Here is a 23,975-nt window from a genome sequence, read left to right as displayed (position 1 = left end):
AGAGAAAAGTTTCTGATGCTTAAAAATAAAAGCTTAAAAGCCTCCCATTTTACAGATAGGGAGAATGAGGCCCACAGAGAGACTGTGACCAGCCTAAGGTCTCCCACACAGGCTGTGGCTGTTCTGTGGCTGAAATCAGATCGTTCTCCCAACTTTCAGGCCAAGGCTCGGGTTCGTGGCACCTGGGCCCAGAATGTGGGTGAACAGTTCAGTGCGGAAACACAGACCATTCACTGTTGTTTGGGTTAAGTGGACTCCATTTTGTTAACCAGATATGCCCTTGCTGGCTGCTATGTGGTCATCTGTCCACTCATTCACTCAGGAAATACGTCCTAACATTCTGAGTCAGGCATTACACTGGGAGCTGGCACAGAGACCCTCTAATGGTCCCACCCACCACCTGGTAGCCGCAGAAGTTGTGTCATGACCCCGTTGTAGGTGCTTGTGAACAGTTTGCAGCAGGTACCCTTTGGGACTCACTCTCTGGGGAAGTGGGAGGGCTTCCAGGAGGGAGGGACTCCCCAGCCTTGAGGGTGACATGAGGTTTGACAGGCAAGGTGCTGGAGGCCTGAGAAGGCTGGGGTGAAGGGCAGGTAGGCCACAGGGTGAGTGGGTAGGTGGGGCCGTGGGATGGGAAGCTGGGAGCCAGACTGGGGTCCTGTGCTGCAGGCAGACCCCAAGCAGTGTGAAGCCAGGAACTTCCTACCACTTTCTCAGCCTTTGGACCCTTCAATAGAGCCTTTGTACCAGGCATTCACCACATGTTACATTCTGTTCTAACCCTTTACATGGATTAACTCACTTCATCCTCCTGCAGTTCTGTGACACAGGTACCATTTTGCCCATTTAATGGACAGAGAAGCGGGCATAAAGAATCCAGGCTATATGGTGCTAATTACCATAGGCTTTAGTGTTGTGAGAAACCTGTGTCCTGGGGTCTGGTCTGAAGGCTGCCCTCTGGAAGTGCCCGTTGTGTGGGCTGTGAGTTGGTGGCCAGGCCCAGGCCCAGGGCCTGGGAGAGGGCCTCCTAGGCAGCTGGAAGGAAAAGTACGAACCAAGGGGGCAAATAGTGGGAGAGGAGGCTGCCAAGGCCCACCAGGATCTGTGAGCTTTGGTCTTTATTGCAAGAGCAGTGGGGCCCCTGCTACTTCTGCAGCCTTACTTTTCAGCAGTCTCCGCCTCACTCACTCCGCCCCAGCCGCCTTACCTTTCCTCAAACATGCCAAGCGTACTCCCACCTCAGGGCCTTTGCATTTGCTGTCCCGGCTCCCTGAAATCCTTTTCCTCCTAATATTCCCGTGACTTGCTCCTAGCCTTCATAGGGACACTGCAAAAGTCACTTCTCCAAAGAGACCCCACCATCCCCACTCTGTCAAAATTAATCCCACGTCCTTCACTCCCCATTCCCCGGCCCGGCTTTATTTTTCTTCAGGGCCCTTATCCATCCCTGACATCGTGTGTTTGTTATCTGCCTCCCAGACTGGAATGTGAGCTCCATGAGGGTAGGAGTTGGTCTGTGGACCACAGCTGTACCTCAGTGTCCCGTACTGTGCCTGGCACATAGGTGCTCAATTAATAGTTGTTGAATGAATGGAAAGTTTTAAGTGGGTAAGTGGCAGGATCCTTGAAGAATGTTTATATGGACTTACTGAAGCTGGTGGCAAACTTGACTGGCTGCAAGCACCCCCTCCTCATTCCTCCCAGTGGCCAGCAAAAGGCTGAGTTGTGCCCGACTGACCCTCCCCTGTGCAGAGAAGGTTTCTTAGAGAAAGACTTATCCTTGGATTATCCCAAGTAGGAGGAACCTAAACACGGAGGGTACCTCCCAGAGTTACAGGGGTCTCCCTCCTTTGCCCCTTTTCTGCAGAGGTGCCTCCTGAAGTCTGTAGAGGAGGGGCTTTGGGTAGGATTTGGTGGGTGCCATGTCTTAAAGCTGCATTGTCTATAAACCACGCTTATTTTTTAGAGGGCATATCTTTGGGGGGTTGCTCAGGGAAGGGGAAGGGGTTAAGTCTCCCAAGCCACCTGGGCACAGATATTTGCTATGCAGCAAATGAGCAAGAGTCCAGATTCTGCCCCAGCCCAGAAAACAGGGAATCCTGGGTTGAAAGAGGAAACGATTCCCTAGCTGGTGTGGCCTTGGTGGACCACCAGGGTGGGTGCCCAGGTGGCAGGACCACTGGGCAGCACATGGCAGACAGACAGGGAGCCCACCCCATGCATTTGGCGGGTCCAGCCAAGTCCAGCCGGATTTAGTTACACCGGGATCTCAAGCATGGACTTGGCGTGCCTGACTCAGTGTGTGTTCATTTCCTTTGTTCGTCTCCCTCAGGAATTTTAGTGGCCTTTTGTGTTTGTTTTAAATGCCAGCCTCAGCCAACCCAAGAGGAAACGAGGACTGGATTTTTATGCAGAGGCTGGGGACAAAGGTGGGGCATGCCAGCTCTTGATGGTGACAGCATGGCATTTGGGGAACACGCAAAGAAAATACTTTTACTCCAAGCTAATAACTTTAATTTGCGAATACTTGTGTGACCTCCCAGGACGTCAGATGTCGATCATCTCTAGGTTGGACACATGATGACCACTGTTTCCAAACACCCAAAACAGCAGTGGTCTGTAAAAGCATTTTAGTGACATTTGGGGACAGGAGAGGCAGTTTTGGAAGAAGCTGTTTGGTCGCTGGTGTGTGAGAAGTTCCTGGATGCTCGAATGGCTTAAGGGGTGGCATCTTTGAAATTGCATAGTACTGAAAATTCCGGGACATATGGTCACTGTGATGTGCTAATGTTAGCAATCGAGGTATTTAATTACCCAGGAAAACCCCTTTGCCTACCCACTACGGGTTACTGGAGAGCCTTTGTTTCTCTGGAGGAGGGTCTTACACAGTATAATTCCGACCAGCAGACATGACCAGAGTCATTATCCCGCATTCATTTATTAGCTAATTAAGTGATTTATCTGGTCACGTGTTTATTCCTTCAATTGCCTTTCATCCAGCAACATTCAGTGGATCCCACTCCAGGCCAGGCCTGGTGCTGGGCACTGGGGATGGAATGAAACAGGGGAGCAAATGTGACTGAATCCCTGCTGGATGCCAGCCCATTGGGTGGTGCTGTGGGCTGCAGGTGAATTAACTTATTTTCCAGTGGACGTTTAAGAGCACCTACTATGCGCAGATCTGTGGAGATACAGAAAGGAAAATGACAGAGCCCAAGTGATTTGAACTCTTGCCCCATCTTACGGGGTTTTTTTAGTCCCGGCCCTCTGCTTGCTGCGATAAACCCGGCCAGCCACCGTTCACAGGCCGCACAATGACGTCCCCGGATTGAACCAGAAACAATCCAGATGCCCCAGGAACCGACGTGAGAACAAGGCATCCCCTTCACACGTTGCCTCTCAGTTCAGCGTCTTGCCACCACCCAGCATTTTGAGACAGAATGTGAGATCTCGTGGTTGGCTAAATATATAAATATTTTATGTCTCGATATTCTGAAAACGAAGCCCAAATGCGCAGAACTGCAGCACATCAGTGCTATAGATCATATGTTATAATAATTTGATGACATGTTGTTTAAATATTTATGGACTGATGTGACATGACAATGGGGGGAGAGAGCAGTCTCGAGCAGAGTTGTGGCAGATGCTAGGAAGGAGGGAGCAGACTCGCACGGTCCCAGGAAGCGCCACGCGATGCTCAGGTTTCTCATTGGATGTTTTGGGGTTTCACGGCTGTAGCACTGGCTGACGTTTATCAAGCACTGGCTGTGTGCTGCATCCTTCACTGACGTCACCTCACTTACTCATCACAGCAACCCCTCCAGGATGGGACTCTTGTTAACCCCAAGTTACAAATGGGAAACTGAGGCCCAGGGCAGGTCAGACCTGCCCCAGAACCCACAGCTGGGGGGTGGTCCAGGATCACACCCAGGTTGGCCCGACTGTGCAGTCTGAGCTCTTAGTCAGCGTGAATTCTTCTCTATCCGTGACGAGTCATGCCAGAAAAGCATGGTTGACCCCGTGCTCGGTACCAACTGGACTTTATAAACCACAGAAAGTAAGGTAATGTTTGTAAAATGTCGAGTGGGACTAGAAACCACAGGAATAAATACCTACCCCGGGAGGGGGCCGATGGTGAGATCAAGCCACCTTAGCCAGGTGCCTGGCACGTGGTAGGGGCTCAGGATATGGCGGTGCTGCCCCTCCGATATTTTTTTCATTGTTGGCTTTGCAGTCATTTGGGGAGTCCGCTGCTGACTGTCCTGCATTAGTGTCCTGTGCCTGTGCCGTCCCCTTTCCCTGCCGTGCCTGCCCCGGCCGGCTGGAGACACCCCTCAGGCACGATAGCCCCTTCAGTCGCCGACAGCCCCGGGAGGTGAGTCAGGGTGCCCCCGCCTTACTGATGGAGGGGCTCCTGCCCATCTCCCAGAGCCGACCCCCACGTCCCTGCTTTCGAGAGGCAGCCTGCACGTGCCAGCTCTTCCCACCTCACCCTCCCTGCTGCTCTGCGGGACCGGCTCCCTCCGCCTGACTATGCTACCAACAGTCCTGCCTGTTTCCATCAGTGCTCTGTGATCTGGCTTACCGTCACATCCCCGGCACTGGAAAACCAGGCCTGGCCCACAAGACAGCAGTAAGTGACCAATGATAGGGGTTCAAAGGACAAGCCTGGCAGGCAGGTGGGTAGGGGGTGGGGGGGCCTTGTTCTGAGAAGCTTCTTAGGCAGTGATGGCCTCAGACCCGAGAGCGGTGTCTTCTAGCTCTGCAGAGGCGCAGGGGTGTCCCCAAGGATCAATAAATAAATGGAAGGCAGGGCCAGCCACGTAATTTGGGGGGCCCAGTACAAAATGAAAATGTAGGTCCCCTGTTCAAAAAGCAGGAAGAAAGCTTTTTCCTTCCCTTCACAGTCTCTCTCCCCACCTGTTGTGATGTTTTTAATGTGTTATTGTGCCCATGATCCCTTGGGCACAGGGACACTCACAGGGTGAGTACAGACCCTCGCAGGTGCCCACGGCCCCACCCTGTGGCTCGGTGGGCAGGCACACCTGACCCCAGCCTTCGCCATGTCTGCAGCCAGGCCCTTGCCAAGGGTAGAGAACAGCAGAGGTTGCTGGGGGCAGGGGGGTAGGCAGCTGAGACCCGCCCTGGGCAAGGCAGGACCACTCGTGAGCTGAGACTCCACACCCCCAGCACATGCACCATTGTTCCACCAACTTCACTTAGAAAACACAAGTTCAAAGATAAGGTGAAGACTTTCAAGAGAGTGCACACAGAGCATGAAACTCCAAGCAAGGAGCTCCCTGCTGAGGACAGGGCCACATGTGCCAATGCTGATCACTTGCCCGTGAAGCTGCCCCTGCTGGGAGGACTATAGCCCTTCAAAAAGAGCACGGGGTCTTGACATGCCGTTGAGGCCAGTCTTATGGAAGGGAAAGTTCTGCTGTGAGGTACCGTCTACAGACCGCTGGCCCGGGATGTGACCGCTGTCAGGTGGCCCGCTGGCCTCCCTCCTCACCCTGGGCGTCTCGTGCAAAGGACACACCGTGATCATGGGCCTCCTTGGAAATGCCCTCCCTGCTTTAATCCCTTACGTTGTTGCCGTATGTTATTGTGTTGACAAACCCATCCCCTCCGACTTCCTGAGTGACAAGGGTCAGAAATCGAATGATAAGGTTGCTGACCTGTTACCTCGGGAACAACGCCAAGCAGGTGGTGCCCTGGAGATCAGAGAGGGCTGGGCACTCGGATTCCACCAGCCACCCACGCTGTTCCCAGCCCTGGAACTGGGGAGCCAGGCAGCCACAGGACGTACATGTCTGGCCATTCCCAAAAACATGAATGAGGGAGCCTTGGGAAAGTTAACTAATGCTTATTATTTAGAACCTACTGTGCATCAGCGATCTGACCAAGTGCTTTATCTGTGTTCCCTTAGTTAACCCTTGCAACAATTTTAGGCTGACCCCATTTTCCAGATGAGGATACCTGAGATTCAGAGAATGAAGCCATCGGTCCAAAGCCATAAGCCACATGGTTGGAAAACTGAGATTTGAACCCAGGCCCGGGTGATCCCCAAAGCCACTGCTCTTCGAAGACTCCCAGGCGTGGCTGGATGGCTGGGGTCACTGCCCGGCTGAGCCACTGCCCCCACCGCTGCGTGTGCGTGGAACGGGAAGGGAGCTGGACCGCAGCCTCTGCTGTCTGCCGGCTCCTGCCTCTGGGCAGTCACCCTTCTTGGCAGGGAGCGGTCCCGAGGCTCCAACTCCAGCTTTTCTCCTCCAAGATACAGCCAGCCCTGGGGCTACTCTTCGGATCAGAGAGGAAGGAGGGAGATGGTGGGTCAGACACACCTGGATGCAAGTCACACTTCTGCCTCTTGCTCACCGTGTCTCCTTGGCTTGTCACTTTGCACTGGGGCCTCAGTTTTCTCACTGCAAAGCAAGGGGTAATTTCAGTTCCTGTCTCTGGGGGAGTTTTCATGACCCAGTGAGGTAAGCGTGTACATAACAGGCATTCAGCAGTTGGTGGCTGTTATCGTATTGATAATTCATGACACTGGGGGGCGAGGACTGCAGCTTGGTGGCACCTGTGACACTCAGGAGCACCTCTCCACGCTGGGACACATTGGAAATCACTCAGCCCAGAACTGCCCTCCCCAGGGAGTTCACCCCTTCCTTGCTTTGCTTGGTCATTCATTGATCCCACAGATCCAGGCACTGTCCTAAGACGCATAATGAACAAAAGAGACAAAATGGAGCTGGCACTCCTGTGGGGAGACCAACCGGAAACAAGAAATGGGGAAAGTACGTTCAGTGTCACTGGTCCAGGTGTTAGAGACAGATGACCAGGGGCTGTGATGTGGGGGGCTTGGTGTCCCCAGTCTGCCTCGTGGAGTGAGGCTCCCCAAAGTCTCTTAACTCCCTGGGAAGGTTGTCGTTGGGGATTTAACATGCTGCCTGTTGTTCAAGGTCCCAGCTCTCCCAGGGGGCCCGAGATGGCCTCTTTGGGTTGCTTTGCCTCCAGTGTCTTTGAGAAAGTGGTTTTCCCAGTTAGGAGGTGGGAGTTTTTCTCAGGCTCCCCCAGGACTCTGAACCACTCCCTCTCAGGGCTGCTGGCCCCCGGGGCCACCCCAGGCAGGCCCTGGCCATGTATTATGGCACTGACTCCCCTCAGTGACCCTGTGATGCAGGTTCTATTAGTCCCATTTTACAGACGAGGGAAGGGAGGCTGAGTCCTTTGCCCAAGGGCACACGGTGGGTCTGTGGCTGAGCCAGGATTTGAACCCAGGCCTTTGGCTCTCAGAGCACACGCCCTAAACCAGTCTGCTCTAGTGTGAATGGCCTACTATGTGTCCGGGTGATGCTGGGGACTATGGGAGGGTGTGCTGAGAACAGAAAGACCATCAGTGCTCAAAGTGGCCTGGGAAGTGACCATTTCCCAGTGACCTGGGATTGCATTTACTCCTTGCTCCAGGGCTGGGAGGTGGGTGGGGTTCGCCCTGTGTTAGGGATGAGGAGGCCTAGGCCCAGAGGAGTTCCATGGCTTGCCAAGGTCACACAGCCCCGGGCAGCCTGACTGCATGTCCACTTGCTCTGCCTGTCATTTGCCTTGGCTATGTCCGTCCCAGCTTCGGCCTCCACCCACATTTTGCATTTGGACACACTGAAGCCCCCAAAACAATTCAGCAGCTTGACCCCCAACTGGGGGGAGGGGTGAGCCCTTTGGGTCATTGTGGAAACGGACGCCCCTTCTGCAGTGAAGTTGCTTTTGAGATGCCACTGATTCTCAGGGCAGGAGAAGCCGGGAGAGATGACGGTGTGTTATGAGGGCCTGGGGGTGTGACTTGGGGGAAGAGAGCTGTGTCAGGGATTCCTCCTGGGACTGATGAAAGGGGCCGTAGGGTTTTATGGCATCTGGGACAAACAAGCCTTTTAAAAGAAAACGTTCCCAAAGCTGTCCCATCCCACCATTGGCAAACAGTCCTTAAACGGCAAAGAAACATCCGTGTTCTGTGTTCACAAAATGGTGAGCTGGCGTTCAGGCCCATTTATTTAAACCCGGAGTCGACGAGGCTAAAGACTTCAGCTCTGAGTGGCAGCTCGCCGCCTCGCTGCAGCAAGGGAGCGTAATCTTCAGGGTTTTCTTCCCATTTACGGGTTTTTGAGTTGTTGTATATTTGTAAAATGAAGCTTCTGCTGGCAAAAGCAGGTTTTAGAGAGTGCGGCAGCTCTTTCAAGACCTAATAAGGCCCCAAAGGAGGGTGTGTTCTGGCAACACTTTCCTCCAATTCCGGCTCGCTTCGTACACTTTGGGCACCAGGTACCATTCGTCTTGCTTCCCATTAACGGAATTACCGCCATCACTTCTGCGGGACAACATGGGCCCTTAGGAACTGCCTTGGGGACAGAGGCAGGAGCAGCCGCCAAGCAGTTTTGCTTAGAGGGGAAAGGAAAGAAAAAGAGAGAGAAACCAAACTCTTAAAAATGGATGGTTCCTTGTGCCCTAAGAAACTGGGCCAAGGAGGAAGGGGGCAGCAGGCCACACCGGGACACCTCTCGGAGGAGAGTGGACAGGACCTGGATGGCTCCTACCCCCAACGCATAAGGAAAGGGCTTGTCAGCCTGAACTCACACCTTGAGTTCAGAGGAAGGGAAGGAGGGGGACCCAGCATTTATGGGGTCATCACATATGCCTGACCCTGTGCCAGCCGCTTTGTATGTCATGGGGAGTGGGTGTCATTGGCTCCGTTTTCAGATGAAACAGGAGCTCAGAGAATCCAGAAACTTGCTTCAGATCATATATTTCATACGTGGTAGCTCTGGGGGTTGTTCATTTTCCTGGGCCGCCCTCTGGAGAACAGCAGTGCCCCTCCGAGAGGTGATAGGAAGTAACAGAGCGAGGACTCCAAGTCCAGATGCCCGTCGCCAGCCTGCCCCTGCTTCAGCCCCTGATTCCGCACGACTGAGCCAGCATCTAGGGGTCTTTGCTGTTATACAATGATGCTGGCTGAGGGCAATGCTGAACACTATCTGGTGGTGAGAGTTCAGGCATCTGGGCCCCTGAGAATGGAGGAGGGAAGTGGGGAGGGACTTTCTTTACTCACTCTGCCTAACGTCCGTTGTGCCCCTTGGCAACAGGGATGGCAATAATTGTCACCTCCAGTGCCAGTTCTGATAGATTGGTAATGGCTGCCTGAGAGGGCATGTTGAGAAGGCTTTGGGATTGATTAGCAATGTCTGCTGTGTGCACAAGAATGAAGAGAGGAGGTCTGAGAGGGACCAGACTCAAGTTAATACAATTCTTAACCTGAGCTCTGACCCCAGGGTCATTGTTCTCATTATGAGTTAGTTGTGTGCTTCATCACATTGTAAACTTGGGGAGGGCGAGACTATGTGCCTGGCACACGCTGGGAATTCCACAAATACCGGAAGGAAGGATAGATGAAGGCTCTGCTATCTCTGAAAGAACTGTTAATTGGGATTCTCTTATAGTGAATGTTTTTTAAAACACATATTTAAACTTCTAGGGGTGAGATTTAGGGGCCCACATATTTAAACCAAAGCTCTCCCCTCCATGTCACTAATTTACCGGCTGCCTTTGAATAAATAACCTTTCTAAGCCTCAGTTTCTTCGTCTTTGAAATGAAGTTCCTCATGGGACGGTGGTGAGGGGTGGCCAAGGAGGTAACAATCAGGGAACCCAGAGCCCATAGGTGGGCAGATTGGCATTCAGAAATGTCCAGTCCAGCTGCACCCCTTCTCCACCAGACAGGCCCCATCCCTCTGCTGTGCTGAACTCGAGGCTCTCTTGGCCTGTAATGCCTTTCTTCTTGCTTCTCAAACCTCACCACCTCCTGGAGTCTCCTCTGACCTCAGGACACTACTTAGGACTCTGCTTTGAGCCCCACAGCCCCCAGTGCTTACCCTCTTGGCGTGCCCCTATCCCTTGGGCCCACTGATGGGTCAGTCCCCTGGACTTGGAGCCTCTCCAGGGCTGGGACAAGCCTACTTTCCTCTGTGGTCCCAAGGCCCAGCCCAGGGCCTGGCCCCGTGAAGGCCTTGGTGACAGTGATGAGGGGGAAGGAGTGATGCACCCTCAGTTTGCTCCTCAGGCGTCGTTATCGTGGAGACAGCTGAAACTCGGAGACTTAGACACTGTGTCCAAAGCCCAGGCCTCTGTTGGGGGCAAATGGGTTGGCTGGAGGGATAGAACCTGTTCCAGGGGGAGGAATATCATGACTCACACACCTTATGGGCCTGCTACAGGTGATTCCTTAAGGGTTTGATGCTATGGGTGATGATCCTACGATCCTATGATGATCCAGGGTTTGATCCTATGGGTGATGATCCTACGATCCTGAGATGATCCAGAGTTTGATCCTATGGGCGATGGGTGTTTGGAAGGGTCTTGAGTTGGGGAGTGGCTCCCTGAAGCACATGCGTGGCCTGTGTGGAGGCTGGGGGTGGCGGTGTGGGAGGGCGCTGCAGGTGTTAGGGTGGATGAGAGGGGATGGGGGCTGGCCTGGGTGAGTGGGGGAGAGATGGGCAGCCTGGAGCAGAGATGAGGAGGGGCCCAGTGTCAGCAGTCTGGGCTCCTACCTGGAGACACCTGTGTCAGGGAGCAAAGTCGAGGCTGCAGGTTGAAAGAATATTCCGCTGTGGCTTAAACTGCTTCAGGACCTCAGGAGTGATTCCTGATGGGCCCGTCTCAGTGTCCTCATCAGTAAAGAAGGGGTAATGAGCTCTTTGCCCTTTGACTTGATGCCTGGATTTGGGGTAGGGGTGGGGATGGAGTGAGGCCAAGGCGCATAGGGTCAGACTGAGAGTGAGGGGGGAACAAGAAGAATCAGGAAGCAGCAAGGAATTCCTGCAAGAGACTGAAGGGGCTGTTGACTCCCAGTGGCTCATCGTGAGCAGGGGGCTTGCGTGTGGCTGGGGTGTGTTCAGAGGGGAAAGGCCTGGCTGGGGTGGAGGCTCCATGCCCCATGCCCGGTGCCTCCTCCACAAATGCCAGCTCTTTTCTCTTAACAGTATGGAATTATTTATATAGAATTATCAGCTATCTTTTTTTAAACAACTCCTCCTCCTACTGCTATGATTTCCTTTTTAACAGAGCATCCATCAGGGGTTTACATGTGCTGTCATCTTCTAGTTTTCACCTTTACATGGCTTCATTTTATAAGTGAACTCAAGGCCCAGAGAGGTGAAGTGGCTTATCCAAGATCACACAGCAAGGATTTGAACCCAGATCTGTCTCCCCTGGAAGCACCTGAGGATCAGTAGGGGTGAGCCAGGTGGGGGGAGGGGGGAGCTAGGTGGAGGGCACAGGAAGTGCAGGGGCCAGAGGTGTGAAGCAGTGGGTTGCAGGAAACAGTAAGAGGCTCTGTGGAGCTGATGTGGTGGATGACCGGTGTCAGCTGGGATTGGGGTCAGGAGTAAGGAGGCCTTGGTTGCTGTGCTCTAGAGTGATGACTATCTGGAAGGCTTGAAGGTTGATAAGGGAGGGAGGTGTGGTCAGGATGGCATTTTTGGTGGCATGTGTGGCAAACGGTTTGGTGTTACGGAGGGTGTTCAGTCCGGGAGGCTGGGGTGGTTGTCGGTGTGGACTCCCCCAGAGCCTCTCAGCTGCCTGAGGCTGAAATTCCACCCAAAAAGAACCTTTGGCTTTCTCCCACCCACTTCCCCAGCCCTTCGTCAGCTGGGTGTCGGGGTGGGAGGCCCCTCACCTCCACATCCTCAGCCTCTCTCACAGCTTTCTTGTGAAAAACAAGGCCGGCGCCTACCAACTTGCTGGGGACAATGTGCGAATAAATGATAAAATATGTAAAGCTCACAGCAGCCACTTTGCGAAGGGATAAAAAAGTGCCAGGGATGTGTTATTTTCCCTAAATCTGAATTTCTGCGTGTTTTTTTCTTGGGATGAGAAGTCGGAGTTAATGGGAGTGCGTCTGCCCGGGGAATACATTTATTTTCCCCGATTTCCAGGCAGTCTCATTAATCTGCAAGAGCCCCGGTTTTCTAACTCGCTTCCTGGGGAGCCCACTGTATTGTCACCATGATTGAATTCCGATTCTCGCCTTATCGATTGATTGATTGATTGGTTGGTTGGTCTGGAGGAGTCAGAAGGGAAGCTGTTCAGACGAGCAGCTCTGAGCTTTAATGTTTGTCTGTGGCACGTTGTTGCGGAGTGTTGGGGGCAGCGGGCTGGGGTCAGAGGTTCCCCTGGCCTACCCGGTCATTGGCCTGTCTTACAGCTGATGTGTGGCACGCAGCGAGGGGCTCACAGCGTCAGGTTTGGTGTGAGGCCGTGTTATGGGGTCAGTGGCACCCAGGGGGTGAGCCGGCTGTTCCCAGGATCTGTCTGGGCATCGTTTCCCACAGAGGGTGAGCCTAGCTTAGCCCAGGAGCCCCTTTGTGCCCCCTCTCAGAGCCAGGTAATGCCAGGGTGGTTCTAGAGGAGACGGGTCTGTCCACCAACAAGGGGCTGGGCCGCACCCCTCCCACCCTGGCCCCCCACAGGGTCCAGCACCCACTTGGGATGCAACCCAGACATTTTAGAATGGATGAATGAGGGCGAGCGGACTGATGTGCCAGATACTGTCTGGGTGACTTGACATACCTGGGTGAGGTCTCATTTCATCATCACCAGAACCCATTTTTCTGCCGGGGAGACTGAGACTCAGAGAGGTGAGGATCGTGGCCAAGACACCCAGCAAAGAAGGCGCGGGGCTGGTCTTTACACGCATCTGACCCTCCACTCCGGTTACAGCGCCGGCCCCTCTACTTAGCCTTTCCCTCCTGATGCCAAGCTCCCCTAGGGCTGCACCCGGCTGCCCAGACCAGGTCCACACTCCCCCTTCCCTTGGTGCAGGTGGAGGCGGGGCAGGTGGGCCTCCTGTGTGCCAGGCACACCCTAGGCACTTTGCTTCCACGATCTTATTGAACATGTCAAGCAAGCTTTTTAGGGAGGGCTCCCCGTTTTCAGATCATGAAAAGTGAGGCTCAGAGAGGTGATGAAAGTTGGCCAAGATTTCCTAGCAAATAGGCGAAGGACCCCAGATTTAAATTCAGGGAGGACATTCACCTGCTGGAACAGTCTTGCTGGTGGAGAACGGGTGGTTTTTGTGGGCTGGCCAGGGGCGTGATGATTTAGAAGGCTAGACTTTTTCAGTGGTCTAGCCTGGGGCATGATATCAGAGGCTTTCCCACCAAGAAAGAGCAGGGAGTCCAGCAGGGTCAGGTGGGGCTGGTGGGGCCTCTCTTGGCTCCCCGGAAAACGTGGGGCAGTAAGGCCCCCAAAGCGCCCCAGTCCTTAGACAGCCTGCTCCAGCCCTTCTCTTTCTGGCTTCAGTTGCCCCACCTGTGCAGCGGGAGGAAGGGAGGACTCCACTTATCTGTTGAGTGCTGATTATTTGCTAAGCAATTTGCTGCACCATCTGATTTCATTGTCCCAGCGACCCCGTGAAGCCTTATTTGTACCCGCCGGCCCACTCCTCAGCTGCATTTCCCCCGTAGCACTTATTGTGTCAGCAATGACCGTGTCTGTTTGCTGCCATGTCTGGATCCACCTCTTGACCACACACCTCTGGAGGGACAGGGCCCTCTCTGCCTTGTGCCACAGACAGTGCTTGGCTCCACGAGCCTCTCAAGAAAAGCCTGGCAAATGATGACGGAATAAAGGAACCTCGTTTTCTTGGAAAGGAAACAGAGGCCCACAAGAGCACAGCTCTGTGCCCTCAGTCACCCACCGGGGCAGGAGGGAGCCCCTGCCCGTCCGGGGCCAGCTGGGGCCTCTCTCGCTGACCGGCCTTCAGCCTGGAATTCCAGGTGCGCCTGGGTCCCCGCAGGTTCATGCCGCCCAAAGAAACTTCCAGTCCGTGCCTGTGGCTTTGGATCAGCTCAGAAAAAGCGTGTCCTATGACTGCTCAAGGAATCTGGGCATTTAGCCCAGAAAAGAGTGTGTTTCCTGGCTTCCTGAGAACTGGGGCCCACCCTGCCCCTGGCCTGGGCGTGCAGAAGGGGAGGGAGGGAGAGAGGGACTCCAGCCCTGGAAGGCGAGGGCGTCCGGCCTTATCTTCTGAGGTTCTTGAGACTGTCCCGGCGAGGCCACCCCGTCACGGCCAGGCCAGAGTTTCCCCAGTGTTGGGGGCATCTCTGAGATGGGATTAGCGCTCTCGAGTTACTGGAAAAGAAACATTCCTTGAACTCAGACAGCTTTTTAATCCCCAGCGGCTCTGCCGGCACACCTCACTGGTCACCACGAGGCAGACGTGGGTTCAGCGGTCACGGAGCACAGGGTGACTGGCTTCCATTGGGTCATCAGGCCGCCGGGGCCAGATGTTTCGAAAGCTCCTCCCCACAGCGCCAGGCATCTGGCCTCTCCCTCCGAGGCCGGGCGTGGGTTTACGAGGTGTCTTTGAAGAGGGCTGGAGTCATGCGGACCGTGATGTCTGCTCGTTGCATAATTTCACAATTTGATTTTCTTTTCACAAGAAGGGCCAGTGCTTCTCTCTCCCTCTCCCTCCTCCTTTTCCTTTTTATTTTCTTTTCCTCTTGATCCTCCCTCATTGACTGGCCTGGAATGCCTCCCTCCAGCTGGGAGAGCACCCAGTCCTCAGAGGGGATTAACTGGAATTACCCACAGGTTAACTGGAATATACTTGTCAAGTTTCTGAGATGGAGAAAACCTCCTTTTTGTACTCAGAGGAGAGTGGAGGAGGCTAGCTTCCCTTCTCCTCGTCGAGGATTGAAAAAAGTCACCCAGCAGGGCACAGCGGCTGGAGTTTGGTTCCCAAACTGTGTGACATTCTCGCTGATCCATGGTAACATGAGAAAACTTAAGGACAGGCCTGGCATCAGCTACTTTCTTATGTCGGGTGTCCTTCTTTTATGCAGGATGGTGATCACAGATAGAAATTTTATTTAGATGTCAGAAAATGTTGGCAACCTTATGTCTATCTTCAGAATTTGGGGGATGCTTTACAGGCCTGTGAAATCCCCAGACCTGGGAACCACTGATTTACTTCCTCTTCAGCACCCAAAACAGAAGTTGAGGCTGAGGGAGTCTTCGATAAGTCTGCAGTGCCTGGAGAACCTGGGAAACTGCGGCTGCACGTGAAAGCCAGCTGTGCTGAGGTTGGTGGGCTGGGGCGGGGGGAGTGTATTCGTTTCCTAGGGCTGCCATAACAAATCAGCACAAACGGGGTGGGCTAAAACAACAGAAATTTATTCTCTCACAGTCCTGGAGGCCAGAAGTCCAAAATCAAGGTGTTGGCAGGGTTGGTTCCTTCTGGAGGCTCTGAGGGCAAGTCTGTTCCATGCCTCACTCCTGGCTTCTGGTGGTTACCAGCAGTCCTTGGCATTCCCTGGCTTGTAGACACATCGCTGCAATCTCTGTCTCTGTTGTCACATGGCCTTCTCCCCGTGTGTCTCTGAGTTCAAGTTTCTCTCTGCTTTAAAGATGCCAGCCATTGGATTAGGGCCACCCTAATCCTGTGTGACCTTATCTTAATTTGATTCCATCTGCAAAGACCCTATTTCCAAATAAGGCCACATTTCCGGGTTCCAGGTAGACGTGAGTTTTGTAGGGATGCTGTTTGACCTGGTACAGGGACCTGAGGGGTGAGGAGGCAGACCTGTCTGGATAGGGCGTAGCTGAGCCTTAGTACTTCGGAGTGTCTGCAGCCATTTGGGTTGGGTTAACTAGGGTACCCAGGGGCCCCACCAACATTCCCACAGAGGAGACGGAAGCGCACAAGGACCCCGGTCCAGGGAGGGAGAGCTGTCACCACAGCCAGGGCCGGGTCGTGTCACCCCCGCTGAATAGACTCAGAGACTCGGGAGGTGACCTGGCCAGGGTGTCGCTGACCCCAGTGTCCGTGCTCTGTGTCCTAGCCTCACTGGCCACAAGCACTTAGCCCTTCGGTGTCACCGGCCGGCCAGGGCAGCTTAGAGCCGAGAGCCTCTCCTCTCCCTGCATGAGCCGCCAGCCCTGGCTGTGCTCCCTGAGCTGGGAGAGCGGCCCCTCCCCATAATGACAGTGCCCCGCCCTTCTGGGTGGCGTCTGCCAGTGCAGCCTCTGCCTGCTTTGTGGGTAAAGGGCAGCCTGCAGGGCGGGAAGGAGGGATCCAGGCTCTTCTATTCCCCCAGGGATGCTTATCTCTTTTGGCAAAGGCCCTGTAACCAGATGTTTCCGGGGGAGCGTCCCAGCCCGACCCCTACTGGCCCAGTGATCTTGAACAACCACGTCCCAGGCCTCTCTGAGCCTCACATCTCCTCTCCCAGGTGATAGGAGTAGGGATTTCTGCCCATCTCAGGATTAGGGGATGGCTGAGTGAGTTAGAGGTTGTAACCACCTTTTATGAATCCTTCCGGTGCCTAGCACGGAGGCTGGCACACAGTTGATGCTCAATAACTACTCACCAAATAGGAGAGAGTGTCTTGGAGCCCAGAATGTAAACTTTATGGTCCTCCTGAGATAGGGCCCCAGCAGGGTCTCTTGAGAGGGAGACTCTGTAGGCATTTCCTTCCTCCTGTCCGTGGACAGTTACCTGGGATGACCAGGGAAGGGGTGGGGAAGTCAGTGTGCATGTAGCGTAGGCGAAGGCTGGTTGCTGCTAAACTGCGACTGGGGCTTTAATTCATCACGTAACCCATTGAGTAAAATCATACCTAGATTTGGTACCACAGGAGGCAGAGTGTGCAAAAGAGCCCTGGAAGGGGAGTCTGGAAACCCGAGTTCTGGCCCTGGCTTTGCACCCCTTACCAGCTCTGCGTGCAGATGTTTGCTCCCTCCCCTCTGCAGACCTGAGGCCACTGCTGTCCTTAGCGCCTCTATCCCGCAGCTGATGCTGGGCTCGCCTAGCCTCCAGGCGTTTACACAGGCTGTGCCTTCTGCCTGGAGAGGCCTCCCCCTGCTCCTCCGCTCAGAGCAGCTTCCTATTAATGAGGAAACACCCCCCGCCTCCACAGGCGGGCTGCACAGAGCTTTCCCTGTGTTTCCACACCCTGGGTGTACAAAGCAGCCATCACATGGGGTTGTAGGTGTCGGCTTACGGGACTCCTGTCTCTCTCTAAACAAGGAGCCCCACTGAGGATGGAGGCTGGTCCCAGTATGTGTTGGTCAATTGAACAAACGGTTTAATGTCCTTGGACACATCACTTCTCTGCTCTGAGCCTCAGTTTCCTGTCTTCCTGCTTTCAAGTATAGGAAGTAGACTGGTGGATTCTTCGGGGTTTTTTCTGAGGTCTCTGATGAGACATGAGACCTCAGATGAGTGGATTCAGGGTTTCTCCCGCTCCCAGGAATAAAACAGTGGCGTGGCAGCGACTGCACGTGTGTTTAATGATCACCTGCCCTTGATGCAATGATACGAACGCGGCGTGGGAGATTTTCTGGGTGCTCAGCTCAGCATTCCCAGTTAGTGGATTCCAGTGTCTTTGGAAAGGCGGGACTGAGGCAGCCTCAACGGGGTGATTCTAATTGCTGTTGGGCCAACCCTCCCAACCCGTCCCTCTGCAGGGATTCTTCCCATGTGTGGAGGGAAGCCCGTGTGCGTCTAGGGTCCGAGACTCCGTGTGCACCCGCCCCACAGAACTCTCCCTGTGCTTCCATGTCTGGCTAGAGGTCCCCTTCATGATGCAGACAGCAGGCTCCACTGGGATTCATCCCAACCCCCTACGCTCCAGACTGGCACCAGATTTCAAACCCCACCTTTGCCGTCTCCCAGCTGTGGGAGTCGGCACCTCTCTGAGCCTCAGTCTCCCCATCTGCAAAATGGAGATAGTAACACCCACCCTTGGGAATGACCAGGTGGACCCAAACACGTGGCACGGTGCATGGCATGGGGTGGGAGCGTGTTCTCACCATGAGTGTTCCTTACTCTAGAGATCAGAGTGAAACAGAGATCAGCAGTCTGTTTGTTGAAGCCAAAAAATGTCCATTGTCTGAAGAATTTTGTTTTGGAAGACAAGCCCAGGTTTTGGGTCAGAACCTTATGCCCTCAGGAATTTCATGGTTGAGCATCCAGGCAGATTTTATAAGCTTGGTGACCACCCAAGCCTTTGAGCCTTCCACGTGGATGTTCCCAGGTCAGGCTCTTTGGGAATCTCTTGCACAGCTGGGCTGCTTGTCGCATCGGTAGCGTGATTTCCATAGAGCAGGTTCTGTCTGGCTATGAATAGATGTTTTTTTCTCTCTTTCTTGGATGCCTGAATGGCAGTCTCCCTCCTGCGGTCCCAGAGGCCGACCTGAGTGTAAAACTCCAAAATGGACATCACAGCGGGGTCGTCCATTCCTGTTTGGACTCTCGGCTCCCAGCGAGGCTCAAAGAGGTGGGTCGTTGGCTGCCGTGACCTGGGAGTTTCCCGAGGGTCTCCCAAGCTAAAATAGTTATAAAAGCTGCTGAACAAAGTGAAGGAATCAGAGTTCATGGATAAGGTAGCAGCTCAGAGCAGCAGGCGAGTTAAGGAGGATGGTTTAGTGTCTTTAGAAACCTGCCTGCTGGCATCCAAGCCACAGATGGGCAAAGCCCCTGAGGGCAGGAAGGACTCTGGAGATACGCCTGCTGCAGGCTGGAGGGTCTTGTGGCTCAGTGGTTGGAGTGTGGGTTCTGGAGCCACGCTATCTGGCTTCAAACCCCAGCTGTGCTATATAAGGGGTAAGTAGGTTAACCTCACTTAAGTGCATTAGAGCAAGGCTTGGTGCATAGTAAATAAATCAGGGTAAACTGAGGCCCAGAGAGGGCAAGGGACTTGACTGTGGTCACCCAGCAAGTCATCAGAGCAGCCAGACAGAAACTCATGATTCCTAGTCTTGTGGACACTTCCCTCCTCCCCTGGCCCCCTCAGTCAGACTGTTTCAACTCTGCCTTCTGCAGAGGAAATCGCGTGACCCCTCAGCCCGTAAGAATTCAGACTGTACAGAATTTCGGAAACCTCTTCGGGCTGGCTGTGGGCCTTGTTGCAATTCCATTCAGCTGCTAGTTCTTTTTTCTTCCCTTTTTTCCTTTGAAAGCTCTAGAGAGTCTCCTTTTCTATCTCCCCAAAGAGAAAAATTAACCTTTTGGCAAAGGAGTTTGAAGACTTAGGTCCCTGTTGTGTGTCCCTGAACCAATCCCCGCCCTCTTTCTGGGCCTCAGTTTCCCCATCTGTAAAATGAGAAGAGTCCCCCCCAACCCCGACGACAGGCTGGATGACCCCCACCTGCCAGCCTGTAATTTCTTTGGGAACAAGCGAGCTGAGACGTGCCGTCCAGAGCACAGGTCTACGTTGACAGTCGGGTGAGTGCTGACTAAACTAAAGCTGGTGATGCATCCTTCTAGGAAGTGAGGTGAAACCCATCAGAAATGCTGCCCACTTCCGCCCACCTCCTAGTTTCAAAGGTTATTTGAGTCATCAGAGTTGCCAGTACTTTTCTTGCTCTCCTGTTTCAGCGAAACGCTCCTCGACCATTCTGGGCTGAGGCTGGGTGGCCAGGACTGTCTCATCTGCAGGCCCCCAAGGCGTCAGAACCGAAGGGCTTGGTGGGCACCGCAGCCACGAGCTCTGGAAGCTGCCAGCCTAGGAGATGAATCTTGCTCCCAGGCTGGTGACACCACCCCTCTCTGAGCTTCAGTCTTCTCATCTGTGAAATGGGTGGGTGAGCCCTGCCAGCAGGGTGAGATGGCAAGCCCAGAATAGGGGGATGGGAGCCCCAGCTCACGGCCCTCTTCCTTCCTGCTTAAGAGGCCCTGGCTCTCCTGGGCTCTGGCTGGGGCTCAGGAGATGTTTATATGCCCAAGGCCTCCCTGGCTCTGGGGGGACAGAAAGACATTTGGCCAAACCAGGAAGCCTAGAGGCAGACCCTCACCCATCAGGGCCAACAGCATCCTGAGTGCAGCCCTCTGAGCCTTCTGATGGGGAGCTGAGGGCCCAGGAGGGGAAGGACCCAGAGCAGGGAGGCTGTGGAGCCAAGACTAGAACCGAGGATCCTAGACCCGGAGTCCCCTCGCCCTGGGTTCTCCCGGCACCATCAGTGGGGCCAGCCCGGCTGGGCCTGGGAATTCAGAGATGGGTGCCATGGTGGGCCTGGAGTGGACTTGGAGCTGAGCCCTCTCTTGATAGGCCCTGGCAGGGGCCTCGGGCAAGTCATGCCCAGCCCTGAGCCCCCATTTCCTCATCTCAAAATTGGGCACTATTCCTGCTGTGCCCACCTATCACAGTTGTCATGAGGCTTCGTAAGATGGTGTGGGTAAAAATCCCTCTGCAGACAATCAAGAACTGTCCAGATGTGGAGGATTTGATATTTGTCGTCCCCTGGGGCATTTCTGTATCCCTATCACTCAGACAGTGTCTGGTACACAGTAGGTGCTCAGTAAGTGTTGCATTAGTGAATGACAATAGGTATCATTTATTAAGCACCTGCTATATATCAAGCATCACCCAGGGAACTTGCCATGAGGTGCTGGGAGTTTAGGTGTGTCACCCTTTTACAGATAAGAAACCTGAGGCTCAAAAAGTGAAGTAACTTACCTAAGTTCACACACAAGTGGTATGTGAGGAAGTCAGGATTCACACCTGACTCTTAAGTCCATGTGTCCTTCCAGGTGCTCACGAGGGCCTGCTGGGTCACCCCCTCCCTGGGATATGCTGGTGTTTAACAAACAGGTCCCTGGGCAGAGGGGTGGCGGGTGGGAGGGAGAGGGATTTGTATAAAGCCTTGATTTGTAGCATTTGCCAATTTCCAGGGTGTAAGTATTCCTACCGTGCCTGATTGCAAGCAACCAACATGATAACGGTCTCACAAAGTCCCTGAGAATTTAGCAAGCAGCCCCCGCAAGCCATTAGTCGCGGCTCCAGTGCACCTGTGCACCCCTCTGCTTTGTACAGCCCCTCGTGTGCCCAAGGAAGGCCACAGAGTTAGCAGTGTCAGCTGGCCTGGGACAGCAGACTGGAACCAAGCAGATGGCTTGGGTGGGCCTACCTGTGCTTCTAGACCCCTCAACCCTCTCCTTCCAGGGCCCCTGGAGCTGCCTGGGGTCTCGGTATCACACAAAGACTCGGGGGTGGCGTGGATGAGATGCGAAAACTGATCCGCAACACCGAGACTGGAATATTAAGGCCTGCCAGCCCCACCGTGTGCGATATTCCTGCCAGGCCCGGAGCAGAGCCCTGTAAACGCCGGGATATAATGGACAATAAAAGTCGCCGGAAAATAGTGAGTCTCCTAGGACCACTGTCATCCCTGCCACACGCTGCTTGCTGGAATCACGAGCCCTGTGATCATGAGGCACGATCGTCATGTAAATATATAAGGTCTCTCGCCAGCCAGCACGGGCCAAGATTTATTTTATTGAGGCAGTGGGGGGAAGGGGATGGCTCAGGTTCATCGTCCTGGTAACTCTGTAAAATGCTTTGCCATCACTTCCAGCTTCCGGGAAAATGCAGCAGGAGCCAGTGTGGCCTCTCCCATCCTCCCGAAAAGGGGGAGATCCCCAGAGGCTGTGGTCCCCTCCTGCCACATTCACAGGCCCAGGGGCCTGGTTGGCCATGAGACTGGGGTCCCCTGGGGAATGAAGACCGGCCTTATTGTGACAATTGGTTCACAGAGTGGGTTGCCAGAAATATTTGTTGCAGGGATGTCGCTGTTGAATGAGCACTGGTTTTTAATGGTGATAATGGTAATCATAATAGTGGCAACAGCCACATTGATTGAGCTCTTGTGTATACCTAGTCCTGATAGTCCTGAGCTGCTGGCATTCTGCCGGCGTGTCCTCCACGCGGTCCTCATAACAACCCCACGAGGTCGGTCCTACACAGCCCCCTGTTTACAGAGGAGGGAACTGCAGAGGCATGGCTACAGGCCTGACCCAAGCTCCTGCGGCTGGACAGAGGCAGTGCAGGATTTGAACGTCAGACTCCAGAGCCTGTGCTGGGCTGCCTTACATCACTTCCTGGCCCTTGGGTCCCAGATCCAGTGCCACTACCTCCCTGCAGCCCCCTTGATTGGCCCGAGGTGGAATCAATGGCCCCTACTTTGATTCTGTAACACAGTTAAGCACTTGGGTTTGGTTCCCCCACGAGGACTCAGACCTACATTTCCATCCAGGCTCTGCCTCTCTCCAGCTGGGACACCTCCAGCGAGTCACGTGACCTCACTAGCCTCACTTTCCTCATCTGTCAAATGGACGCACTGTCTGCCTTGTAGGGTCGTTTTGTAAGCACATGAGCTGCCAACACCCCTCAAGGATCTGGCCCTGCACCTGGCACTTAAGGGATGCTCTGTGTGTGGACCCCACTGTGTACACATCGCCACTTCCATGACTGTGTGTCTGGGAGCTGGGAGGCCTCTGAGCCATCCCCCGACATGGCTGTGGCTTGTTGCGAGTGGGGAGGGCAGTGTGCAGGGGGCTGGGGGGCTCACAAAACCTTCCAAGATCAGAGAGAGTGTCCCTTAGCAATTCCAGACCCAGAAGGTCTGGTTTTCCTCCCAGACATGAGCACAGGATTAGATACAGGCTCCCGGAGCTCATTTCAGGGCACGCCAGCGAGTTGCAGATTCTCCATCAGTCTCATAAAAAGTGTCGGCACAATAAGAGCCCTCCCAAGACTGCAGAGCCTGACCCACCCATGTTGTAGGTGGCGAAACCAAGACCCAGAGACAGGCCATGACTTTCCCAAGGCCATGCGGCCCTTTGAGAGTCCCAGACCCTGTGAGTCCTGAGCCACCATGCCACACGCCGCGGCTCAGAGCGGGATTCACCCTCGAGGGGTTAAAAATGGCCTCATAATTTCCCAGGCCCGACTCGGGGTCCGTGAGGATCCTGTGGGGAATGTGACACAGGAAGGTCCAGGGCCACTGTGGTGCGGCCCTGGAAGCTGAGATAGTGTGCTGGCCCGTAACTCTGCGTGGGGTGGCAGGACTAGATGGAGGAGACACTGTCGCCCACAGACCGAGCCACGCTGAGCCGCACGGAGGTCGTGCTGGAGGGTCGCGGTGACCCAGGAGGCCCTGAGAGTCTGGGGGCTGATGGGACTGCGGGCCTGTCTGTGCCCCTCAGCACAGCTCCACCCTCTCTTCTGTGTCCCAGGCGGACAGGCGGGGAGTGACTGGCAGTGCGTGTGTGCCCGCGGGCATGGAGGCTGATCAGAGCAAAGGTAAACTTCAGGAAGGTTCTTGCCATCCTGGCCCCGGAGGAAGAGGAAGGCTCCAGGAATCTGTGTTTTCCCTGGGTGCTACCATGTCCTAGATGGGAGCCCTGGAGGGAATTCCTCTCAGCAGAAAGGAGGCCGGAAGCAGAAGAAAAACAATGGTTAGGCAGGAAGTGTCCAACTTGGGGGCCTGACCGGCCTGTCTGGAGCCTCTGCTATGTGTGCAGGCTGATGCCGCCCACCTCGCCGGGTCGTGGAGGATGGTCCTCCAGGGGTGCCCCGTGAACCGGGGCCCGGGCGGGGAGTCCACCCAGGCCTGTGGACGGCTGGCCTGGGCCCAGCCGCAGTCACCCAGAGGCCGACACCTGGCATATGCCCGACAGTTGGGCCCGGCTGGCGGGGAAGGTGTGCTGGCAGGTGGCCGAGTCCCGGTGCCAGGATCTGGCTCCGTGTGTCCTCTGGGGCCTCAGCTGCCATATGCCCTCGCCAGTCCCAGCGGTTGAGCTGCAGATGGGGCGTGGGGGGTGGTTTGCCCAGGGTGGAGCTGGCTCTCGTTCTGGAGAGGAAGGCACGTTCCGACCACGGGAGCTCTTTTCGGAGATGGAGGGCTGGGGCTGGCCTGGAGGCGTCCCTGCCTTCTCCCACGTGCCCGCAGGTCCGCCAGCCTCTGCGCCTTTGATCCCACTGCGTTCTCAGCTGGAATTCCCGTCCCCTCTGGTGCGAAACCTGCTTATCCTTCCGGGCCACCCCAGACTCCACCTCTTGTAAGAAGCTGTCCGTGATCTTGCCTGGGTCACGAAGTGAGGGTCTCTCAGTCCTTTTCTTGGGGACACTTTTCATGCTCTTTTC

At 54.7% G+C, this 23,975-nt stretch overlaps 1 protein-coding gene across 2 annotated transcripts in view; it reads left to right on the top strand.

Annotated features, from left to right (window-relative positions):
* Nucleotides 1-23,975, top strand: part of NEK6 (NIMA related kinase 6) — an 84,040-nt gene that overhangs the window by 7,455 nt on the left and 52,610 nt on the right. Inside the window, exon 1 of one of the 2 annotated variants that reach the window (XM_061199946.1) lies at nucleotides 6,467-6,488. The exons of the other annotated variant lie outside the window; for it this stretch is intronic. The gene's annotated coding sequence lies outside the window, so the exon portion shown is untranslated. Of the gene's footprint in view, nucleotides 1-6,466; nucleotides 6,489-23,975 lie in introns of those variants that run through there. 2 annotated transcript variants of the gene reach the window in all.

The sequence above is a fragment of the Eubalaena glacialis genome, chromosome 9 (assembly GCF_028564815.1).
Source record: "Eubalaena glacialis isolate mEubGla1 chromosome 9, mEubGla1.1.hap2.+ XY, whole genome shotgun sequence".
Taxonomy (NCBI): Eukaryota; Metazoa; Chordata; class Mammalia; order Artiodactyla; family Balaenidae; genus Eubalaena; species Eubalaena glacialis.
The sequence above is the reverse complement of the archived record's forward strand: the minus strand, read 5'-3'. Positions and strand labels throughout refer to the sequence as shown.